Raw genomic sequence first — 7,285 nt, forward strand, 5'->3', positions numbered from 1 at the left:
AACATGGTGAAACCCCGTCTCTACTAAAAAACGACAAAAAAATTAGCTGGGCATGGTGGCGCGTGCCTGTAATCCCAGCTACTCAGGAGGCTGAGGCAGGAGAATTGCCTGAACCCAGGGGGCGGAGGTTGCGGTGAGCCGAGATCACGCCATTGCACTCCAGCCTGGGTAACAAGAGCGAAACTCCGTCTCAAAAAAAAAAAATCAGCTCCATTACAAAGTCACCCTTTTCTTCCATTCCCATCACCATCCTAAGCTTCTTAGAATCCAAATAAAAGGCTTATATCAGGATTCCTGCCTTAGAAGCCGCTGCCTATGTGAGAGCATCTCAGGGATAGATATGATCTAAGTATGGGCCCCCCATGGTGGAGCCTGACTCTATAGCCACTGAGAGTTCTAGAAAGCTGATTGCAAGGAAGAAGCAGGCACTAAGAGCCAGCCTATCCTCAACTTCAAACCAAGCCTCACATGTTTCCAGCTACTCTTCCAAGCTTTTAAAACAAAATAGAATCGATCCTCCTTTGGGCCCTTAAACTTCCCTTTCTCCCAGGGAGACAGAGGATGGGCAGGGTGGTGATATGATGCCGGGCAGGAAGGAGGGCTCTGCCTACCTGAGAGGCCACACAACGGACTGTCTGAGCAAGCAGTCTACCCAACGGCCAGCCCATCAGCGTGTCAGGCCAAATCCCTTTCCATCCTCTGCCAGGGGCCCATGTCCAGGACACACCAGTTGGAAACTAGTGTGTGCCTCAGGGTCTCTGTGCTTGTTCTCCTTCTAGCTCTTACATCTCAGCCTCAGCTCAGAACCCACTTGATGAAGGCAAGAGGCAGTGTGCAAAATAGGGGTTTTGGAGTCCCACAGAGGCAAACTGGGGTCTATTATCACCTGTATGCTCCCGGTCCCCTCTTTCGTAGAAGGTTGGGACTTGTTTGCTTCCCTTATACAGATGTTTTTGACTCAGAAGAAAAAAAAGTAGCTTCCAGTACCCTTCAGTCCCAGAGAAGCTGGTAGTTGGACCCCAGCCATTATCTCTGAGGGAAGCTAATGATCCAAAAGCTAACTGATGGGCAAATAGGGGCCTCTCTACTTTAAGAGCTCACAGAGTCTGCTGGGCGTGGTGGCTCACGCCTGTGATCTCAACACTTAGGGAGGCTGAGGCAGGCAGGTCATCTGGGGTCAGGAGTTCGAGACCAGCATGGCCAACATGTGAAACCCCATCTCTATTAAAATACAAAGAATTGATCAGGTGTGGTGGCATATGCCTGTAGTCCCAGCTATTCCGGAGGCAGGGGAATAGTTTGAATCCGGAGGTGGAGGTTGCAGTGAGCTGAGACCACACCACTGCACTCCGGCCTGGCGACAAAGCAAGACTCCATTTCAAAAATAAATAAATAAATAAATAAATAAATAAATAAATAAATTAAGATCACAGAGTCAAGACTTTAGTGCTAGGCAGGTCACATGAGTGAAGGAAGTAGTGAAATGCAATAGAGAGCGGCAGGGTATGTGGCTATACCTGGGAAGCACATTTTTCCTAAAGGTATTCAATTTCTTGTTTGTTTTAAACACTGTGCTCATCAAACCAAACACCCAAGTGCTCTATGGGCAACCCCCTAGTTTCTTGCTCTTCTTTCTATTGACACAGGTATCCCCAGCCACATGGTCACAAAGCATTGTCACAGAGTAACGAGATACCACACGTGCAGGTACGCTGACCCATGAGGATGTACAGAGCCATCTGCAAGTATACCAATACCATGCCCCAAAGGAGCAGAGCACCTGTAAGGAAAGTTCAGGGACACTCACAGGGGAGTGGCCCATCTTCCTGTCCACCTCTTGCCAGCCTCCCACCTCTTGCCTCCTCTTTCTTGTTTTCTCACTTGCACCCAACCCTGCACCTCACACCATCTCATCCCCTTGCCTCTCTCTCTGGGAATGGAACTCTCCCTTGCCCCCTGGTGATGTGCTGTTCGTGGGGGTCCTGCAATACCAGGTTGATGCATAGGAGTGGATGGAGCAAGCTCCTTTTCCATCCCCCTGCTCCAGAAACCCATATTGTCCTCAGATAGAGGATGTAACAGATGTTAAGCTGGTAAAAACATACTACATTTGATCCTAGCCAACAGACTGAGAGGTGATAGGAGTGGAACTCTATAGAACCCAAAGGGTGTGAGTGGAAATGGTGGGGCAGAGGTGCTCTGCACAGCTAACCTCTGTAGTAGCACCATCACACATGCATCTGGGGACCCTAGGACATACCCTCCTGCTTTTTTATCCTCACAGTAAGCCTGTATGGGGCTTCTGGGGAAAATTGATTCTCTTTTCCCTTCTTTAAGGCACACCTTTCACTCTGGAGCTCTGGAGTGGGCCTTAGCTCCTCTACTCAATCACCAGTTAAAAATTCAGGAATTCTACAGAACCTCCTAAAATCTCAAGGTATTAGAAAAGGTCACTGAAAGTTCATGTCTGCCATTCTCCTGCTTCCGGGCAAGGGTGATCCTCTTCATGGAGACAGGTGGCACTGAGAATCTACACACTCCCTTGGCCCTACTTAGCCTTGATATCAGGAAGTTGAACTCTAGTCCCAGTGATTTAATCTGTGTTTGTTAATCACTCCACCAGGACATGTGAAGCTCCTCTCCCAAGGAATACCTAGACAACCCCAAGACCTCCTGGGGGGACCATGCCATACAGCAGAAACCTTAGGTGCTTAGGCCACTGATCCCAGAAGGATCCCAAAAGGAGTGTAGGGTCTGGGGCTTTTCCATGCTCTTTCTGGTACATTTCCTCTTTGGCCGTCAGTGCTAGAACCTAAGAAACCGCTTCCTAGGCTTAGTCATTTCAGCGAAACAGAAGTAGATCAATCAATTGCGATAAACAAAAGAAAATAAATTTAAATTCAAGACTCTTGTGAAGATCCTGATAACTGACTTCTGAATGATTCACAGGAGTTTTCTGTGCTCCTGTTCCTTTCCTTTTCATGATTATAAATACTGTTGATCGCCGCCAGCATCTTATTGAAGCTGGGATGTCACCACGTTAGAGAATGAGTACCCAATCACATGGGGGTGGGCCAGGAGGCAGTAGAGGGCCCATCAAATAAGGTTTTGTCATCGTAGAGGTGAGGTGAAAGTCCAAACACCTCTGTCTTGTCTTGGAGATGTGAGGTTTTGAGGATGAAAGTGAGCTGCCTCCAAGGACAGGAGGTTTGTCTGGCAGCTCATTTATTCAGATTCCTCTGAGGTTCCTATTTTAAGTCCCATTTGGCCTGTGTCAGTGCATCTATGTTGGGGGACTGTGCATATGTCCCTGATTCCTGGAGTGACCCACCACTCTTCAAGAGGAATTGAGGTTTGACGAGAATATACCGCTGTGGTAGAGGAGAGATGAGGCACCAGCCCCAAAACCATCCCCAACTCCCCTCACTGGCCAGAGATGAGAGAAAAGAAAATAGCCCGGAGGGGTGTGGTGCGTGCCTGTAATCCCAGGTACTCGGGAGGCTGAAGGAGGAGAATCGCTTGAACCCAGGAGGCAGAGGTTGCGGTGAGCCGAGATCTCACCACTGCAAGAGGAGCGAAACTCCATCTCAAAAGAAAAGAAAAAAAAGAAAACAGCCCCATGCCCCTGGGACAGAGAAAGGCTAATCTGCTCAAAAGCTGGAGGCTGGAGGCTGGCAAAAATGACCCCTGCCTGGGATGGATGTCAAAGGAATGTCTCTGAGGAAATGTCATTCCACTCCCCCAGAGGGCTCTGGAGGTGGTTGGTAATCCACCCGTGCTCCCCCTACTCGAGTGCCCCCCACAACCCACTCCCCTGCAACACATGCACACTCGCGTGCACACACGCACACACACATACACATAAATCTTGATTGTGTCCAGGGCTTTTTACAGCATTAATTAATCATATTTAGGGCTGTTTCCAGCTGTTGCTGAGGGAAAGAAGGTCCCACACGCCTGTGACTTAGGGTAAATCCAATCAGACGGAGGAATTCTTTGATTCTGGAGAAGTCGAGCCTGGGAAAGACAATGCTAATCCCAGAGCCTCTCCGGGCCCTGCCTGCCACCTCCCCATCATTGCCTTTGGAAACTGATCCGAGCTGAAGAAGGGGACAGAGCCGGGGGTGGGGGTGGGGTTGGGGGTGGGGAGTGGACACGGAAGTGCGCACAGGGCTTTGCTGAGCTGAGCAGACTGCCTGGGGCCTGCTTCAGATGAAAGGAAGGTTGATAGGAAGGAGGTGTTAGGGCCTCAGTGCTGACCAGGAGCTTCTGTCCCTTTGCTTAGGCCATTTAGTGAGCTTGGGAGGCCCCTGATTCCTGGGGCTACTGGGCCCGAATTATTACAGGAGGCTGGGCCTGAACTAGCAGACCAGCAGGAGGGCAGAATTGACCTAATTACAGTTCTGCACAGTCAGTGTGGTCTGAGAGGTGGCCTCGCCGAAGCCTTTCTTCTTGCCTTTGACTTCTCCCGAAGCCCGGTGGCATCACTCTTGGCTCCTTCCGGCTCTTGCATGTGTCTCTCCATGCCTGGGCTTCTTTATCTCTCTCTTCCTAGGGCTCTGCAGCTGAATTTCTGACTCTTCTACTGATCTCTGAAATCCCAGGGCACTACCTCACACCTTCATGGAGGCAGATGAACCTTCAGACAGGGACATCTTCAGGGGAGGGGCAGCCTGGCAGGTGCTAATGACCTCTTCTTTGGTTTATGCCAGTGGCCCACAGAGTACTCATGTGGAGCAAATATGGGATGGAGGGGATAGAGCTGCTGTTGAGGACAGGGGCAGGAATGGACTGTCTTGTCCCTTAGAGACCTGCGAGTGTTTGTGGGGAAGGGGGGTCCCATGGTGGAAAGTGAGAGGGTGGAGAGCTATAAGGCCAAACAGGAGCCAAGTAGTTGCTTCCCTATCCTACCCCCTACAGTGACCCCACCCCATCATACCCCCTTGTCAAGGCTTTCTGGGTCCTGGCCTACCTGGACCTAAATAATTGAGGAGCCCATTATAGCCTTGCTGTTTCCTCACTGTCAAGTGTAAACGCTGCACTGGTTGGGTGGGGAAATGGGGCTAATTTGAATTGATAATAGGAAACGCGGGGAAAAGTCATCTATAGTGAGTGAGGAGCTCGAGATCCCCGAGCAGATGCTAAATCTTGTATAATGAAAGAATCTGCCGATGTCAATTATGTACGAGCGTCTTTGCAGTGGTTGGAGGCGGTGGGCGGGTGAGGGAACGGAGGGCCGGGTGCATCCCATAAACCCAAACACCCATCAAAGGCTCATACATATGGAGCGGTGGAGATTACAGCATAAATTTGAATGTTATGAATGTGGATGAGGGACAGGCAGGAAGTCCACCTCATAAGGGGTTAGGAAAGGGGCTGTTTTCCGTGCATGTGTACAAGGGAGCTTTTGTCCTCCTGGTTCCTCAGCTGTGTTTCCTCTGTGTCAGCTGTGTGCCCTCTGCACCCAGTTCTGTCCCAGGATGAGAAAGAAAGTCAGGATATGGGGGTGCTGGGACAGGGTAAGGTCAGCTGCTCTTCTGGGGTCTGAATGTGAGTCCCTTGCGAGCTCTGGGCCCAAACTGCCCGTGACCCATTCAAAGTGCTGCCAGGATGTTTAGCTGGGCATGGTGGTGCATGCCTTTAGTTCCAGCTACTTGGGAGAGCTGAGGCAGGAGGATCACTTAAGCTTAGGAGGTTGAGGCTGCATTGAGCCAAGATTGTGCCACTGTACCCCATCCTGGCAACAGAGTGAGACATTGTCTCAAAAAAAGAGTGCTGCCAGGATGAGATCTAAACATCAATGTGACCAGAGATCCAGAGGGATATCCTGAAATATCTCTGATGTGACCACAACTTTCCCTCCCACCTGATGGAAGAGAGGGGAAAGAGCAATGTAGGCAATGATGCTGATCACAGATTGGGCAGGGAGATCCTGGAAGACAGCCTGGAGGAAGAGGTCAAAAACTGTGCTATAAAAGGGGCTAGCAACTCAGAATGACAATATCAGCAGCACATCTTTCCATTCCTAAGTACAAGTCCTCATCACACATGGGATCAAATGTTTGTGAGTATACACGTGCATGCACACCCTTACCAGGGCCCAGACCCCTCCATCAGTTCCCAACCTGCAGCCGCTCCCTGAGCTGACTTCGTGATTTGTGGTGCAGGCCACCCAGGGACTTTAATCTTCACCGTGACAAATGCAATAAAAGGAACAATTTGGAGATCACAGCTAAGGAAGACACATTTACAAACCCTTCCCCAAAGGTTGGATGTGGCTGTCACCATGTGATTTGTGCTGGAGATGAAGCAGGGAGGGGAGAGGGGGAGACAGAAAGCTGGAGAGGGAAGGCTGGGGAAGAGGCAGCATCCCCATCCCTCTCCTCCTCAGCATCTCTGCCGGATCACAGTGGAAGGGGCTAAGCTGGCAGAAGGAGGACTGGACCCACCGGCAGCCGCTGTCACCCTCCCCATCACGAGTGGGAGCACAACTCAATTACCAGGAACACAGCCCAGAACCACAAAGCTTCAGAGACTCATCTCATCAGTTCTGGGGCTCTATCTAGAGGAGGGATGGTGGGGCGTGGAGAGGGTAGGGTTTGGAGAACAGGGAGAGAAAGGGAGAGGCAGAGTGGAAAAGCCATTTTAATAGAGAGACAGTGACATCTCAAGTTGCAAAGGGAGTGCCCTAAGAAGCTCTAGTCTGAACAGGAAAGAGGAGGGGAGATTTTCCAATCACGGCTCCTCCATCAGGCCTATCTGGAGGGGTCCAAACATAGAGCAACAATGTGGGTGGAGGGGGCACTTCATAGGGACAAATCCATCGGGCAGGCAGAGAAGCCTGGAGTTCCATAGGATGAGGCCAAATTGAGGTCTTAAAACTAAGCTCCTGGAGGACTTGAGAAGGTAGGTGGTGCAGCCGGGAACTCATGTCCCCTCTGAGTCTCCTTTTCTCTATCTATACGATGAGTGTAGGCCAGATGATCGTAAGGTAGCTGCCTGCCCTGCATCTTGGACTCTCTGAGACCCAGATGTCTTGGAGTCAATGACAGGAGACTGGGTAAGAGACACGAGTAGTAATCCACCTCTCACTGACTCTGACTCTCTTGTGGCTGTAGTGGTTACTAACATATGGGCTCCGTTCTGCTGGGATCTCAGCTGTGCTCCCCAGGGTTCAGGTCTGTAGTTCCCTCCGCCACTCCCACTCCAGTAAGAGTTCTGAAGGAATCCATTGGCCCTCTTTGGTCTCTAAAAAGCTGGTCACCCTTAGCTTCCTTTTTAATAA

General features: G+C 50.5%; 1 non-coding gene across 1 annotated transcript; it reads right to left on the reverse strand.

The window, feature by feature from the left end:
• Positions 1-1,957: 1,957 nt before the first annotated feature.
• Positions 1,958-2,140, reverse strand: LOC119471749. The gene has a single exon (XR_005200818.1). It is a non-coding gene; the product is annotated as a U2 spliceosomal RNA (small nuclear RNA).
• Positions 2,141-7,285: the final 5,145 nt, after the last annotated feature.

Source organism: Cebus imitator, unplaced genomic scaffold (assembly GCF_001604975.1).
Source record: "Cebus imitator isolate Cc_AM_T3 unplaced genomic scaffold, Cebus_imitator-1.0 Scaffold71, whole genome shotgun sequence".
Taxonomy (NCBI): domain Eukaryota; kingdom Metazoa; phylum Chordata; class Mammalia; order Primates; family Cebidae; genus Cebus; species Cebus imitator.